Source organism: Pygoscelis adeliae, unplaced genomic scaffold (genome assembly GCF_000699105.1).
Source record: "Pygoscelis adeliae isolate BGI_AS28 unplaced genomic scaffold, ASM69910v1 Scaffold21, whole genome shotgun sequence".
NCBI classification, from domain to species: Eukaryota; Metazoa; Chordata; class Aves; order Sphenisciformes; family Spheniscidae; genus Pygoscelis; species Pygoscelis adeliae.
In genome coordinates, this window is record NW_008824243.1 from 3,921,381 (window position 1) to 3,938,919 (window position 17,539).

Below are 17,539 nucleotides of genomic sequence, written 5' to 3' on the forward strand. Positions count from 1 at the left end.
CAGTAGTGCCTCTGTGCTTCTCTGGAAACATGCCCATGTCACTACTTGGGCAAAACACATTTACTCAGGAGAACAGTGAAGTCAAACCACTCTCTTATTCAGATTTGTTCTTACACACCTGCTGTAGAAGTGCAATGAATAAGGAGTAGCAGCAGCACAATCAGAGCCCATCCACAAAGAATGGGAAATGTAGTATCGTAGGGCAGTTAGTTATCTTGGCCATAATTATTGGGGCTGCTCTGCCTATCACAGTGAAGAAAAATTTCAACTCATTAAATCAAAATTTGTTTAATAGGATATAGAGAGTTAATGATCTGAAAATGGTCTCTTGGTTCTTAACTGAGATTTAAGGGAAATTAGAGATTGTTTCTGAGGAAGCGAAGAGATTATCCTGGTTTTTACATTTGGATCAGAGGAGTTGACTTAAATTAATGAAATAAAGTAGTGGAGTTGCTGACCAAAGCAAAGGTATGCTCTAGGCCAGGCAGAGAGGAGGGAGAGGTGCTATGTGGGAGAAATCACCGCCTTGTTCGTCTAAAGATTGAAATTATGAAACAAATGAAGGCAGGTTTACAAGACAGGCTGGAGACTCCTAGTTCCACTTTCTTTTGCTGAAACTAGAATGTATAATGTGGAGGATGATCTTAACATTTCCGCCCCTCCTTTTTGCTTATTATAGGACTGCACTGAACTTTCTTTTCAAATACTTTGGGATTTTTGTGTTGAACTGACCTAAGAGGGTCTGGTGTTCTTGAGTTACAGGAAGATGGAATTTGTGTTCAGTGTAGGAGTAAATGGAATGATTTATTGCTTCTTAGATTTTTATGGATTAAAAGTGCAGTATTGAATTCATATTAAAATTCTGTAATTGTTTAACAGGGTTTAAAAAAAAAATCAATGGAATAAGTTGTATTTAATGTTGATGAAAATTGCTGCTAACTGGTTTTTTTGTTATTAAAACCAGAATTACTTACAAACTCTGGGTTTTGCTTTGAAGCCCAGGTCCACACAGAAGGAAGCTTCTAAAATGAAAAGGATTGTGGTTATACTTAAAATTTTCAATTTATGTTCATGTGAAGGTTTGTATAGTGTTGTTTTGTGGTTTGTTTTTTGTTTTTCTTAAAAGACAATTTTTCTTTAGGAATTGCTTTAGAGACATCTGATTTTCTTTTCATCTAAATTTTAGCAAATGCGGAGTGAAACCCATTCTTTCATTTGCAAAACTCTTCTGGAAAATTACTTGGGTGCTGTATATTGAATGTCAGTGAAACTAGGTGAGTCTCTGAATATTTTGATTATTCTAAGCAACTAATGAGTTAATTGTGTGTGGCAAAATCCTGTTTACAACTTACAACGCTAAGGGAAACTGGCATTTAACCTAAAATCGAGAAGATTAAATTATTACATAAACAAATGACATAGCTCAGAAAGGAAAAAAAAAAAAGGGGAAAGATTAAGCAATATATTCCTGGCTTTACTCCTAAGGTAAAAAGCTGTGTATACACCAAATATATTTTTATCTAGTGTTTCTGTAATGAAATTCTTCCATAACATAAGTTGCATGATAAGTTTCCCTTAGCATTTCTGTCATGGTGTTCCTGTGGCTGTTCTCTGAGATGATGTTTAGAATCAGGCTAATATCAGTCTTATAGTAGACTAATATTTCGGTGTCATTAATCTGCTTTTTCTCAATTCACATAGTTGCTTAGCACTGGATTTAGAGATCAATTTGAATGATTGAAGCAAACACATGTTCATCTTTAGCCCTTTTAAATTTTATTTGAGTTAGGGCAATTTAAATCACAGTGGTAGTGCTTACATGCCTGTCTCCGTCTACACCATCTGAATTTCCAAATATAAAACCAACACTGACAGCTCTGTCTGAAAGGTCAGAGATGCTAGAATCTTCAGTTTTATCTTGCTGTATTTAATAGCACAGGTAATAGGAGGAAATAAATAAATAAATGAGAGAAAAATCTGAAAGAAATAAGGGGGAAACAAGAAAAGAAGTAAAATATTTAAAAGAAAAAAAAAAAGAAGACATAAAAGATGGAGTGAAGAAACGAAGCAAAGAGAAATGAAGCCGAAGTGGTAGGGCTATCCAGTTTTGTTGTCTTCTGAATTCTGGAATAGGGGAAATAAATTCTTATTGTGATAGCCAGTAGATTGCCATGTGAGGAGTTAAGAATAAAAACTTACAGAATTTTTCTAGAGTCTTCCAGTGCCCTCAAGTGTTCTGTTTTGTGAGATGATATCTGCTTTGGTTAATCTGGTTTGGAAAGGTAGGATACAATTCCAGTGTACGCATCACCATTTTGATTTGGATCATTAATACTGTTTTGGAGAAAATCTCTCAATTACCTCCCCTGCCCACATACTTGCTCAGGGTGTTTGAACTACATTCCTTTCTCAGAAAACTAGTTTTTAAGTTCTGCTGCAGGTGCAAAGAGCTCTTCTGCTCTACTGGGGGCATACAGGTCTGAATCAATTATTTAATCGCTGGAAAACTTTGAATGGCCTGTGTGATGGTGATGTTTGCTTCTGAAGACCAGGTGAAATCTAATCCAAAATAAACCTTCTTGAACAGCTAGCATATGAGTGTCAGCACCAGCTGCTTTGATCTATCCATTTCTACTGCTCCAGATTACTTGCTAATGGAGACATAGCCAAAATTGTTCACTTTGGTTATAGGTCAGTAGATGAGGGCAATGAACATCTGTGATATAGGTGGATTTGTAGAATAGATACATAAGTTTTGGTGCCAATATTTACAACTTTCAAAGTGCCACAAATGTTCTTTGCAACTTTTGTTAATACAAACTGTCAAGGAAACAGATAAATACTACAAGTTGCAGTAAATCAAATGGCAAAATCATAACTGCCTTCTGAAATTTTGATTGTTTAGTCTGTTTTTATTCCCTGCTTATATTCTTAAATTGTTAAATATAGGAATATTCTGATTTCTTTCATTTCATAATTTTTATATAGAATTCTAAAGTTTGTATACTTCCCACCCCACGTGGTTTGCTTGAGCTGCTCATCTGCATTGAAGAAAACAGGTCCAGTGTTTTATTGCAGTCATTAAGTAGGAACAAGACAAAAAATGAAAAAGAGATGGTCTTCACAGGTGTTTGCAGTTCTTACAATCTTTCTGTGCATTGAGCTGTCATGAATCAAGACAGATTTCCCCCCCCGCCCCCCGGACTGGATTCCTCAGTTTGAGGTTGTAGATGACAGTTGTTAAGGTTTTGAAAATTTAAGTAATATTTAGTTGCCAATGTTAACTCATGTTATCTTGGAGTAACAGTTGTAAGTGTTCTCCCCATCTGCCCCATGTAATTTTACGTTCAGAGATTCCCGAGAATTTTGCACACTTAGTGCTAGTGTAATATCCCGCATGTCTAAGCCAATGATTAGGACTAAACTCAGTTATATTTCATGTTTATTAGATCTTTGCAGAATCTAGGCCTTAGCTTTCAGCATTTTTTCTAGAAAATTTCCAAGATTCAAGTAAGATTTCTATCAATAGGGACATTTAAAACAACAGCCCTTTAATATAATCATTAAAAGAAAATATCTAAGGTTGTAGCAGCACAAGTATCAGCAGCATTTTGGAGAACTTTTTTTTTTTTTATTAAAGCCAGTGATTTTTTTCAAACTAAGTTATTTGCAGTGTTATTTAAATTGTTTTTATTCAGTCTATTCCCTCATATTGTAACTGGCATAAACATATTATGAAAGTTAGTATATTTTATTCTCCTAGGCTTAAGCATCTCTCCATTCAATTTGTATAATCCTTTCTAAAAGAGCCATTATTACTGCCACGTGTGTATGTAGCACTTCAGCTGGCAAAAACCGAATGCATTATGTAAAAATGAAAATTTAGTACTTAGCTGCTTCATGTAGCAACTTTGGGAGGAGGCCTCACTGAGGCAGGTACAAGCCTCAGTTTAAAATGAAGAAAAATGTTGAGAGTCAAAATGTGAGAACTGTAAGCCACCAAGTTATGAAGAGTCCTCATGATTTTAAGTAATCTTGTCTTATAAATATTGCACAGTTATGCTGAAGCGTATAGTTCATTCTGACTCTATTGGCATATTTGTTAATGTGTTAGGCATAACTGAACTGTTTCAAGCCTTAATGTATGCTTAAATACATACCGCTGTTTCAGCCTGTTAGCATGTGGCCTCAACATATAATTTATATTAGCTTCAGGATTTCTTGTGACTATTGATAGCTTTTGGAATCCCCTTCCTCAATACCAGTGTTAAATAGGCTACTAGCAAGATCCTAGGTCATTGAAACCATATTCACAATGTTCTGAGCAGAAGAGAATTGCCATTGAAAATAAAACCTGGTTATGGTTTTACTTTTTGATAACTGATAGATTAACTGAAAATTGGAATAGCTATAATGCCTTTATAAATACTTTCTTAATGTTACTTTTCAGGACTTAAGTGCTGGACGATCTAAGTCAGGTTCTGTTAATAAAGTGGGAAAAGAGCCTATAAGGGGTGGATTACCACATTTGCTTTGATTTAAAATATTAATTGTAAAAATACGTCTAGTGCAACTTGATTTTTAACTAGGTCCTACTTGCTAGTTGAGATGGCAGTCTTTTAAGCAGTGCTAATTTTAGCATCTTCAGTAATGACCTGGAAGGAAAGGTTCCAAATGTTTGCAAATAAAACATGGTGGTACTAATTTGGGAGGTGTTGAGAACTTGAGAGTGCAGAGGAAGCTTTGAGGGGCAAGAAGTAAGCATAAAGAGACATGTGTTTTGGTAAGTAGAAATAGTGTGGTCTGATCATTCTGTGAAAGAAAAGCTTGAGAAGTGGTAAAAGAGAAAAAGAAAAAAGCTGAGGAAAAGAGTTTACAGTCATGTAAATGTAGTCAGTATGGTCCCAAGTAGTTGATATGATTTTGTGTTGAGTATTGTAGATGGTAAAAGGGACTAATAGTTCTCACATAAATAACTTTGAGGACTCTTCTGAAACTTTTTAAAGTTTATATGGAAGTATCAGGACAGAATCTGAATTTCCAAAAATACAAAAAGGAGCTGAACCTTTTTTTTTCCCCCCATGACCTAATCCTGAAATTTTTTATCTCGAATATGGTAGCAACAAAGCTTAAAAAACCTTGGCTTAGAAATTCCTCAGTTATAGTATGTTTTATGTCTTTCAGTCAATATTGTGATCTTAAAATATTTTTGAAAGAGCTGGGGGAATGGGAAACAATTGACAGATTTGTTGAGTGTTGAATTAGTCTGCAAGGTCCAGAAAGCCTGGATTTAAAAAATTCCTAATGCTTGAAGAGTAATACTGTCATCGTAACTAATCAACTTAATTTACAATTAAATTGACTGGGCTCAACATCTTGAAGAGCATACTGATCTATGGGAACAAGGAATTTGTTTCGTCTGCTTTTGCTGCTTCTCTGATGACCCTCAGACGGTGAATTCAGTAGGTTTTCTGGACTCGCTGAGTCAGCACGAGCTCTGAAAGTTTCTGCTCATGTCAATAGCAAGCCATAGAGGAGGAGTGCATGCTGCTGCTGCTCAGGAGAATGAAGAAAGAACTTGGGCAAATTTGATATCTACATAAATTGATAACGTTTTAGAAACACAGAATGCTAAAGAACAGTTGGTTAAATGTTACAGTGCTACTTCAAACTATAATTTTCCTTTGAACAGTGTTTACTGAACATTCAGAAATTCAGTTGTGTTCAGTGCTCTAATATTTGAATACTTAAGTGAAGTTGTTCTTCCTTTTTATTTCCGTATATATGCAGAATGATTGCGGTAAAATTACATTAAATTTAGAGTTGACTTTATATGCTATTTTCTATTGCTGCATTGCTGTTTCTGCTTAGTGCAGGCAGTACTATCCCTTTTGTTAAAATAATGCATCATCTTTCCTGCCTGAGCAAGTCTAATTATTGACTAAATATTGACTAAATAATAGTCTCGATTATTGACTAAATGTTGGCTGATGTTCCATTTCCTTTTGATTCTTGCTTATACCAGGGTGGCAAAAGCATACCTAACATCTATCCCCAAAGCGGTTGCAAAGTGTTTTGCAAATAGTTTCCAGGGACAAGAAAAGTAAAGTCTTTCTGCCTTGGTTTTGTCCATTTTTTAGCCAAGACAACAGTTAAGACATTTCCTCTCTGCACCAGTTGCAAAACTTTTTTGTTTTGTTTTTCCCCTTTCCTGTTAAGGCATTTGTTGCCTGTGTAATATGAAGGACTTGTCCTGTATCTCAGGTTTTGCAATCGCTGTAATTCCAGTTGAGCCTGGATTGTTACATTGAAAGTTCTGACAAAAGAGTAACTCTAGTGTTTTGTTTAATGAAATTAAGGAGTAGTGCAATGCAGGGGTTTGGAATTCTGTAACTATAGTATTGAGTTTTTATTTAATGTACAAACTTGCTTTTTCTATAACAGGTAGTTTGTATTGGGGGAAAAACTGAAGGATCCACTGGCAAACACCAGAATTTTAGAAAAGTAAGTCTTTACTTTTGTTAAATCCTGTTAATCTTACGAACATAACAGTAAGCATGCTAAAACAGAAGTGTATTTTGCCACATCTTTTTTTGAATACACTGAAGTTAGCATCCCCTAGCGTTTCCCGTATTTTGTTTTGTTCTGTTTTTCTACTACCTCATTCTTTTTTCTTTTGTTATCACTTTCTGGTGTCCAGGATGATGTGCAGGACTTCTAGGGGAAAGGGGTGGGGGGAGACAGGGAGGAGGAGCTGCTTGTTTGGTAATTTTTTGACTTGGACTGTGCTTCAGTGTTGGAGCTTAAAATGTTCCTACTCTCATTTTATGGAAATGTGAATGTGAAACCTCACTTCTTTCTTTTTGAAGACTCTTTCCAGTGAAGTGCACTGCCTACTCCATTCTCCAGGCAGTCAAACAGGCTGCTCTTCACAGAAGCTTTGCAGAATAATTTAGCTGTGCATGAGTCACCCATGCTGGGAAATCTAAGCATCAGAAGCACTTCCACAGCTGCACAAATCAAGGATTGTGCAATGAGCTTGGAAAAAAATTATGCCCATCACTAAATATTTTTAAAGTATTTTATTTACATGTTTGCATTTCTGCATAAGATGGATAAAATTAAGTTTCAGATTAAATATTAGCTTTCTGAAACACCTGTCACTTGTTCTTGTGTGTTGCTGTTAGCAATTGTCCTTTTTTTATATATGTCCATTTGGTACACTTGTACAATTCTAAGACCTACAGATAGCTGCTGTTGGTATAAATAATTCTTTCATTAAATTTTCTTAGTTTCATATTACTCGTTCAGGTGAATACCCTTGTATAAGTATCTGTACTGAGGATCATCTTAAAACAGTCACAGTTCATGCCAATTAACATGTTACTTGATAGGTAGGTTGATAACTACTTAGCAACACGTCAGGTATGTGTACTCCTGTGCTTTACATTTTGCTTGAGTTTCCCATTGACTCTAAGGCTGAGTTCTGCATTTGTTTTCATATCCAGAAGCTGATCCATGAGTCTGGATCAGTGTATATAAACAAACCTCATTCTGTCCAAAAACTTCATTTGTCATGGGTTGCCACGTGAGATGCAGCAATGCATGGGAGAGTACAGATGTTTCATTTAAATATGAAGCAGACTTCTCAAGTAGTAGCTACAACGCTCATTTCTTTGAGCACAAATTTGAATCTCATTTTTTCCTAATTTTGTTCTCTGGTTGTAATTTAACACATGGTGTAGGTCAGCATGAAATGGCATTATTGCCAAAAAATGTCTAACCTGGTGATTCACTGCTTCCCCTTCCCCTGTGCCAACACAGCTTTTGAGCAGCCATATGGTGAAACGAATTTAGTTGATTTAGATGAATGAAACAGTGTTTGGGTTAGTTTTAGTCTGGACCAGTTTTAGGCTGTGTTGACTGTGTGATCACAGATACTAATGCTAGCAGAAGAGAGGGAATTTAATATGGGTGTGGAAATAAGTGGTCAAAATAATGATCAAAGGCTAACATTATGAAAAGTTTCAGCTTGACCAAGGAGTTTGGTAAAAGTGCTTACAAATATAAATAACTATTAGGGTGTGAAATACCTAGTATCTGTAGCCATGTAGTTACCTGCATGGTCTATGTATATATTGGTCTTGCTATCTTATGTGTGGTAATTCTTCACCTGCGGACTAATTCAGAGGAAGTACTCAGTCTGTTTCTCCCACAATCCTAGGTGAGTACCCTGTCCATGAGTTAGGAATAAGTCTGTCACCTGTTTAAAAAACAAACCAAAACAAACAAAAAAACAAATCAACAACCCAACTTGAGATCATTTTATTGAGTTGTCTGGCATAGCATGCTGCTTTCCCTCTGCCCCTTCCACCCCTTTTTAATGTGTCCATGACTGAGAAGTGATAAGATGTTTCTTGATGTCTGGATGTTCTAGATAATGATATCTTAAAGGAATAAGTCATTGATATGAAATAGTTGGTTGCCCCTAAAAAGGTAAGGTGGATTATAAATCAAGCAAAACTGATTTAAGACTCATAGCTATATCCTTAAAATTTCTCCTAAATAGACTGTAAAGGCATGGGATGCAGAAATCACTTGCATAACTTAACTTCTTACAAGACCCTCTTGGCCATCTGTTGATTTCTTGGTTTTCTGAAGATATTACAATGCAATAGTGAGATATGCAAAAAGTATAAGTGTTCATTTGGATATAAAAGCTAATAAATCTTCATTGGGTAGATTTTTCTGGTCTAGGATAGAATTTTGGAAAGATTCATTTGTGTGAATTTCAAAAACTGCTTTTTAGCTACCTTTCCACCTCGCAACACACACATGCATACTTAAAGTCTGGCAGTTAAGGTGCTTGCCTAACTGAACATAGGTTCATGTTTTTCTGCAAGATTAATTGTAGTGGATAGCTGAGTTTGTTTTTGTTGCAGTAATAATAATTGTGAAGTCTCATTTCCTAAATTTAAACATGAGTTTATATCAACACCGAGCAGCAATTTTGTATGGAATGGAAGAATTTACTTGGCGTTATCTTGCTTTGAATGTCTAATAATTATGTCTGTTGAATTTGGTAATGAATTTTCTCCAGGACACTTTTCAAAAATTAGTTTACTTTCTATATCTAGACATTGTTCTCTCTTGTTGTTGGGGTAGAGGAAAAACAATGTTCAACTCTTTAATCTGTCTCATCTCTCGGTGAATTTTCATGTCTGTTTTTCAGTGTAGGAGTAAAGTGTTTAATTTTTCCTCTTCGGTTAGATTTATTAGTATTCTTGGTATTATTTATGCTCTGAGGAAAAAATGACAAACCATTTTAGACAAATTGTTGTTTAAACTAACATCTGTATCTGATACAAAACATTTAAAATTGTTAATACTGTTTCATAAATATGCACATTTGTAATTGGATGAATCATTTCAAAGTGTTGTTAACTCCAGGATAGATATCTTGGTACCATATTTTAAAGGTTTTTTCCTTAAATTTCTGTTAATATTGATAAATCGTCAAGTGAAGAACTTCTTTTTTTTTTTTTTTTTGTCTGGTAACTTTATTCTGTTGAAAATCATTGTTTTGTATGTAGCAGATAATTTTCTGGGATAATTCGTAATACTCAGTGGGAATTTAAACTTTTGAGCATGTGTGTATGGTATTTTTTCCCTTTTTGAACTTCTGAAAAAAACCTGTCAATTGCTTACCTTCTCAGTTCTATTTAAGGAGCTGGAAGAAGGAAGCTGGGATTTTATTTGTTCATTGTAAAATATACCAAGTTTAGATGCCTCCTGTGAGAGAGAATAGCAGAATCTCCAGATTTTACACCATCTACAGCACTTTTTCCACAGCGCAGCGTTAATTTAGTATCAGTTCTTGAGCTGACTGGCTGCAGGATGTTTCTGCCCAGAATCCCATTAAAGGAAATGGAGATTTACAGATGTGCAAACACAATGCATACACTTAAGTCTAACCCATGGTTCCCTGTTACAGATCCAGCAGTGGCAGATGTAGTTAAGAGGTTCCTGCTCCTCTTTGTAGAGGAGTACTGTTCCTCAGCTGTGCCAGTGAAGCCACACTCTTTAGTAAGAACAAGATAATAAAGATTGTATTTAAAACTGTGTGATATGTGGGTTGTTTTAGACACATTATTTCACAAATCTACTTCAGCACGTGGCCAGAGCTGAAGGGGTGCGCTCCTCCAGTAGAAGCCACAGAAGGGTGGCAAGAAGCAGGGTGGAACTTTATAAATAAAAGCGGGTGCAAGTGGAATCGTAACATGTAGCCACAGTCTTTCTCTTGTACAGACTAGTGGCACAGGATTTACAAGCATTATTTCTGCCACACTTACGGCTTTGTTATTGAAGGAAGGGGATCTCCAGTAAGGAACTGTGAATACAAAGGACTGAGAAAGTATTTTAAATTAGAATATGGAAGAATAGCAATTGTTTCTGATGACCGGATCATTAAACACTGCCTTTCGAATTTATTTTATAGACTTAGTTAGTTTTCTACTCTTTCTTGATTATCCTTTACAGTTTTCTGAAACGTGGAGAGTGTTCATTGACAAACTCTGAAAATCAGTATTATAATTTCTTTCTTTTAATAATCTTTGTTAATAGTTTGAAGGGAGTGTATAAACAACACCTCAGGTATCACCAAATGTAGTTAATTTGGATCCTAGAAGGCAAAGATAATACAAGCAGCCTGGAAAGGGATGGAGGGGAAAAAAAGCCTGGTAAGTGCTTCAGCACCCTACTGTCAAGGACCAGTGAAGCCTGGCAACCTGCTGAGCGCTTTCCTGGTCACTCCCAGGAAGCTGGAGGGGCAGGCTGCTCCCAGGGGAGGGCAGCCAGGCTCCGTCAAGTGCCCAGATTGCCAGCAACTTCTTGGTGAGGATGCAGATCTGAGGACGAGCCGAGAAGTCAAATCAGCGAGTCAGGCCAGAGCAGTGGCATACGTGACCAGGCATGGGCCAGGCTCCAACGTAGCCCAGGCGAAGAGTCAGAGGCTTCTTACAGCTTTCTTGCACATATCTTCACTGCAGTCTGAACTAAGATTAGAGCTGCACCCTATCAGGGAGGGAGCTGTGGGCCCATCTCTGTGGTGAGGAAGGGGAAGGAGATGCAGACTCCAGAGAAGAGTGGAATGGTGGTAGCAGAACAGCTGATCAAGCAGAGATCAGCTCAAATGATCTGGAACAGAGGAGTGGTGGGCAGGGGTGTTTCCTCTAACCATGAGCTAGAGAGGTGGAAATTGCAAACTGCATTCAGTCCCAAGTTACAGAGCAAACTTCTCTCCTGGTGGCAGGACAGTCTAATACATGAAGAACGCAGGAGAGAATTGCTTTTTCCTCTAACCCTCATCATCCATGTTTCTAGGAGGATATTATTTACAGTGACTTTTACCAAACTTGTAAGAGCAGCTTGCTTAGGTCTATTACCTTTGCAGGGAGTAGACAAGGACACATCTGTGTGACAAACCATTTCTAAGAACGTAACCTCTTTTCACCTCTGTGGTTGCTACGTTGCCTCCTACTCATGGTGATCTGTAGGGTCATCTAACTGCTGCTGTTTGTTTGGACTATCTACAAATAGGTCTGTGGGCAAATAGTATGCACTCTTTCAAGTGCCATTGTAACTCGACTAAATCTGTGATATCGCTGACCATTACCACGACAGGCCTCCTACCAGGCAGTTCATCTCTCCTGTAGACTGCTTGGCCTTGCCCTCTTTCCCAAAAGTCCCTGAGGAACAGACTTGAGACTGGGTGAGTTATTCTGATAATGGCAACCCGCACTGCCAGTCGTCTGTCCTACTGCCCTTTCTTCGTTATATTGCACACAGATGCGTCCTTGTCTACTCCCTGCAAAGGTAGTGGCCCTAAGCAAGCTGCTCTGCCAGAGCAGGCTGCTCGTGTCCACTCACTAATTTTGCTATTAAAAGCCCATCTGGGATCAAGTTGTGTGGATGTCTGCACTGAAGGCAGCTCTCTCCTACTCTGTTTTCATGTGAAGCAGGTGAAGACGTACACCTGGTGTTACAGTGCGTTTATGTACAGAAAATGACATTTTTGGAATGTCAGCTCTTCTGCACAAGTACAGACCAAGATTACAGTTGGTTTGTTGACATGATAGAGAAAAGGTTGCAATATATGACTATTCCCAGCTGCTAGAATAACCTTTTCAGCTGCAAAGTTTGGACAGCATTTCTTGAAATTCCTTTCAGCCCTATCTTCTGATATTTTTGTTTGTTTTGCCTTTTTTTTATTTTGAGGTAGAAAATGAGAGACATATGTCCATTTTAAAAACATAGTATTTTAACAGGTAGCCTTTGATTAGTGAGAAGGGATCAATCAGTCATTACCCTAATTTGCTTTTTGTTGGTGTGTATACCATTGCAAGCAAAGGAGCAAGTATCTCGAAACCTGTTAGCTTGTTCTGTTAGGCCAAACTGTATCTGATTCGAGAGCAGGTCATGGTTTACCTGTCTAAACATCTCTTGCTCTCTACAAAAGTCTATGGTTACTAGAGAGGAGCTAAACCAAAATAAGTTCTTCCCCTTCTCCTCCCCTCTCCCCACCTCCAAAAAAGAAAAAGCTAAAGAGAAAAATGGTTGGGCTGGGGGTAAATCTATGAAGCAAAGAGCAAAATGGAAAACATGAATGGTAGTGGTGTGCTATTCTGGGGACGAGATAATGGATGGATCTCTGCTTGCCCATTATGGTGGGATGTCCCAGTAGAGTAAAACCCCAGAAGTTCATAATCCGAGTTATCAGAAGCAAATGTTTCTTTGCTCCTGGAAAGGAGTATCGAGAAGGTTTATAATTATCCTCAGAATCTGTATAATGAATAGGGCTTTTGGTGCTGGCTCAGCTGTTTGCTCACAGTGTGATTTTTTTGCTCTTTGGCTTGCTTACCCTGGTACGTAACTAGTGTCAGAGCTCTGCTGGGGCATCAGGTGCTGTAGAAGCGCAGAGTGGTGTGCTGTGATTTTGGTTCTTTAAACAAGATCTTCTCTAAAGCTAATCCTCAGTGATTATAACTACTAGTTTTTTTCCCCTGACAAAATGGGATTATGGCAGCGAGATCAGGTTGTATTAAAGAAGTTAATCTGTTTCTGTTTGCAGAAACTGTAGTGTTGGAAAACTGTATTGTTTCCTGTATTTTTCCTGTCATCTTTCCTGGGTGAAATTATTTGTGTTAATAATACATGTCACCTCGCATTAATTCTGTCTGAGGGCTGTAATCTGTAAAGTCATGAAAATATTACTTATAAAATCAAGACATTTATGTAAAAATCTTTTTTACAATATAAGGGCAATTCTGATTCTTCCTCAAAAATATTTAGCAGTGTTACTGTTATGGTGGAGTGCTGGAGACATAAGGGTTTCAGTCACTGACTATATACAAAATTAAGTACAGGCAACACATTGACTGTTGTCCAGTCCTGACAGAACATGTCATGAGCAAGACTGTAGTGTAATTTCACAGTTTGTTCAGTCTTTGAATTTGTTTCTAAAATTTAATATCGCCAACGTGCATACCAGTGTTGACAATAAAATTGGACTGAAGTTACTGAAATTCTTTCAGTCTAAAACATGGAATGTTTTATCACATGGTGTGAGCTTTTCACTATTACCTTAGGTTGGATTGTGGCTTTTTACCCTATGACTTATTCAGAACCTTGTTTCTTTGGCCAAGCAATAACTTGGCACCCAATAACTTATTGCCTCTCTGTGAGTGATGTCAGCATAGTGCAGAAGTTGCAGCGTTGCTAGTTTTTGTGATTTTGCTACAGATTGAGCAATGTTGTGTATTAATAGTTTATATATCCATGGCAGCAGCTAAGGTTTTTGATTGAGGACCTCAGCTTTCTTAAAGATAGTAAGTTTCTAGCCTTCTTGGTTGCAGAAAAGTTTGAAAACGTGCACTGAATGTGTACAAAAGACAGAGTATCTAGAGGCAAATACACATAATTCATTGTATTTAAAAAAACCTCATGAATTGTGGAGACAGACCCATGACCTTTGAACACTTGTGGCTGACAATGCTGGCGTGTAGGCGTGTTAACCTTTCTGCTGGCTTTCACACGCATGCCATTTCTACTGAGTTAGAGATCTATGTGCTTTTGGTTACAAAAGCTTTTCCACTGTGATTAGCTTTCCTTTTGGTCTGGTTTAAGGTTGCTTATGTTCATTTATGACATAAACATATTCTTTTCCTCCTCATCTTAAAATCCCTTTTTGAAATATCCTTAAAAACTTCCCTTTTTTTTAGTTCTGTTTTAGACATTATCAAATATGGTTCTGTGCTTAAGTCCTGTGGTGTTTGTCTTAAGAGTTGAGTTGTGATTTTTTAAAAAATGCACCTCTACATACTGCAGAGATGAGGTCTAAACTTTTCCTCTTTAGAACTCTGTTAGGAGCTGGGTGAGAGTTGGCAGAGTTGTTCGACTCCAAGCAGTTTAAAAACACAGGTTTCATGTTGCAGTCTCTGTAACCTAGACTTCCATGGGACTCTTTGTCACTATTAATGTTTGCACTTGTCAAACGGAACAAAACAGAATAGGAGAGGAGGCTGTAAGCACCTAAAAAAGTAGGTCAATGGGCCAGCAGGTTATTTGGCCAGAAAAGAACCAGTGGCTTCACTGAATCATGCTGTAATTGTTTTTCTCCTGTTGGCCGATTGTTCTGCTGTGCTTTAACTTCCTATGTTAATATTTGCATCTGTATTTTAACTGCTTAAGAGCCTCTGTTAGGTGCAGGGGAAGGAGAAACTTAACTTTTCTAATCAAATAAGAGATAATTCTGGTGTTTTCCATAAAATCCATTAATGAATTTAAGAGTAGCATAAGCTTAGTTTTTAGATCCCAGCTTCATTTTTAGAATTTAATATGCTTTAAAATAAAATTTTTCAGAAGTGGTACAAGTACATTGTCTAGTGAATACATTTTATTTGAAGAACAGTAAGCAAGGCAGATAGAAATGGGATAAAGATGAGAGAAAAAACTGATTTCATGTAACAAAAATGTGGAAAGTAGCATGGTTCAAGGGAAGAAGCTTACAAATGAAATGTAGTGGTATAAAGAGACTGGAAGTTGGTGATCACTTATACTGGTGCTGAGTTTTTTTATGGAACGAGTGCATTTGTGAGGTAAGTTTGGAATACATTCTTGAAATTGTTTCTGAAGTGGGTTTTGAAAGAAGGGGTTAATGGCTGTGTCTGAGGGAGTAGCAATAATGCAGCTGGGCAACTTTCCTAGTTGCCAGCAGCAGCATTCTACACATTCTGGAGTCCTGAGAGCGGCAATTTTGGAGACTTGGAGCGGAGAAGATGTAACTGAGAAAGCCAGGAGAGGCCCAAGTAAGAGTTTCAGTGGAAAAGGTGTTTAAATAATGGTATAAAGATATACTTTGAAGGTCGCAAGTGGAAGTGAAGACATAGGTGGTGATACCAAATTCAAAAGTAAAAATGACGTCAAGATTAAAGATAGGCATAAAGTGATAGCTTAAAGTAGAGATGAAATTGTGTCAGAATATCCTGCTTATCAAGGAGAAGAGCTTTAAAACAAGGTGAATTCGGATAGTGAAATACTTGGGATATTTTTAATAAGCAGAATATTGCATTTATAAATTACTCGTGTTGGAATGATTACTTCTCTTTTATTAAAAAAACCCAAGTGATCATTTTAAAACTCATTGATTTTAAAACTTTCCTTTTTTATTTTTTTACAGTTCAGAATTTAATGCTTTTCTGCACAAGAGGATACTTCTAACTCCACATTGTTCTTCAAAGGAACCAGGTTTCATCCTTAAACCTCACACTTTAACAAGTCCTAAAGCGTAAAAGGTAAATTTGTATTCTTATAGTTAATGTGGCTTTCAATTATCAACACTGAAGGGCTGAGTAGCAGTGTTAAGTAGTGTCTTTTGTTCTCCAGAACATGACTGAATTTGAATCTCAAAAGTAGACATAGTCCTTGATTTCTGCAGTGTTTGCTTTAAACTTGGCTGGTTTCATTGGAATTATCTCTGCAGTCTTATCCATTGGCATGTATAAGCGCTGAGAATGTTCAGTGTCTTGCAAATTTGGATGCAAAGACAGGAGGGTCAGACCTTGAAAAGTGAGAAACAAATGCACTACAGGTGCATTTCCTGTAGTCTTTATGTTCTTTTAACTCTTTGTCTTGGATACCAAATCTAAGTTGCAAGTTCTGACATAGGATCTGTATACTGTAACAAGCAAATGATTTTGTTGAATTCTAGAAATAGAGTGCTTTGTTAAAGTGAAAATAATGACTTTTAAATTCTGATTCTGAATAATGATGATGTCAGTTATGTCACAGGTGAAAGTTTTCTGTACTTAGCTGTACATGTATTTTTCTTTTGCAGATTAAGAGAACAATGTATCATTTGTCCTACAGAATTTCATATTACGCTTGATCCCTATAATGTTAGGGAACAAATTCGTTTAAAAATTAACACAGGGCTAAAAATGTAATTAGTGCATACCTGTATTAGTGCATACTATGTAAGCTAAATGAAAACAAGTTTCTAATTGGTGTCTTGATTTTAAACTTAATTCCATGCCAGTGATTACTGCTGAGCAACCTGTCTGTTGTGTGCTTTTGACAAAAATTCAAACAAACACTTCTTCATAATTTACTTTTCTCATGCCATTTCTGGCTGGTTTTCAAATAGTGCAACTCCATTACTTTATAAAACTTGGCCAACTGATTTGGAGAATTTAATTTGTCAGTATGGCCAGTGCAATTGTTATTTTGAAGAATTGGAGTGAAGGAATGGTTTGCTTCCAGTGTGTCTTCAGAGCACGAGATGTTGGAGAATAAAGGCAAGACGTATTAATTGAAGAAGTGGGTAAGAGGGCTCATGGGGCATTTGGGCAAAACCGCATGCACACCTTGCAATGCGTCTTGAAAGAGATTGTGCTGCAGCACAGCTCTCCCATTTACTTTCCCGCTGCACCCAAGTTATCAAACTTTGCAGGCAAAAATACGAGTCTTGTGAAGCAAACCTGCATAGTATGTGGCTGTTGTAGACTCTGAGACTGTTTGGTTGAAACATAAGCTTTCTTCCTCAGTTTCCCCATATATTGAAAAACTGGGATAAGATTTTCTTGGAACATTTTGCAGACTGTCTGAATCATGGAGTTGCTGCCATATTTCTTGTGGTATTAACACTGCAAGTTCCACTGGATTTGGCACTCTCAGAAACAAACAAATCCTTCCTTCTCAGAAACTATGAGTCACTGAAGTGACTAAAACCAGCTCCTTTAAAATAAATGCAATGCCTTTTTACTATTAAGTTTGTAACATAGTAAAAATTCCTGAAGATCTGCAAGTTCAGCTCATATAAAACTTCTTGGTGCATGCAGTTGTTCCTTAATCATTGACAATGTTACAATCTTGCTGCTCCATTTAAGCAGCCTCTGACAACTGACTTTTCTATATCAAAGAAAAAGGTTTAATTGTATTGGTTTATGTTTGACTTTCAACCCTTCTGTAACCCATGTAATTT

General features: G+C 37.0%; 1 protein-coding gene across 1 annotated transcript in view; it reads left to right on the forward strand.

Moving 5' to 3' along the window:
* Nucleotides 1–17,539, forward strand: part of CLOCK (clock circadian regulator) — a 52,310-nt gene that overhangs the window by 2,383 nt on the left and 32,388 nt on the right. The window contains exons 2-4 of the mRNA XM_009335142.1: nucleotides 1,187–1,274; nucleotides 6,445–6,504; nucleotides 15,737–15,851. The gene's annotated coding sequence lies outside the window, so the exon portion shown is untranslated. The remainder of the gene's footprint in view (nucleotides 1–1,186; nucleotides 1,275–6,444; nucleotides 6,505–15,736; nucleotides 15,852–17,539) is intronic.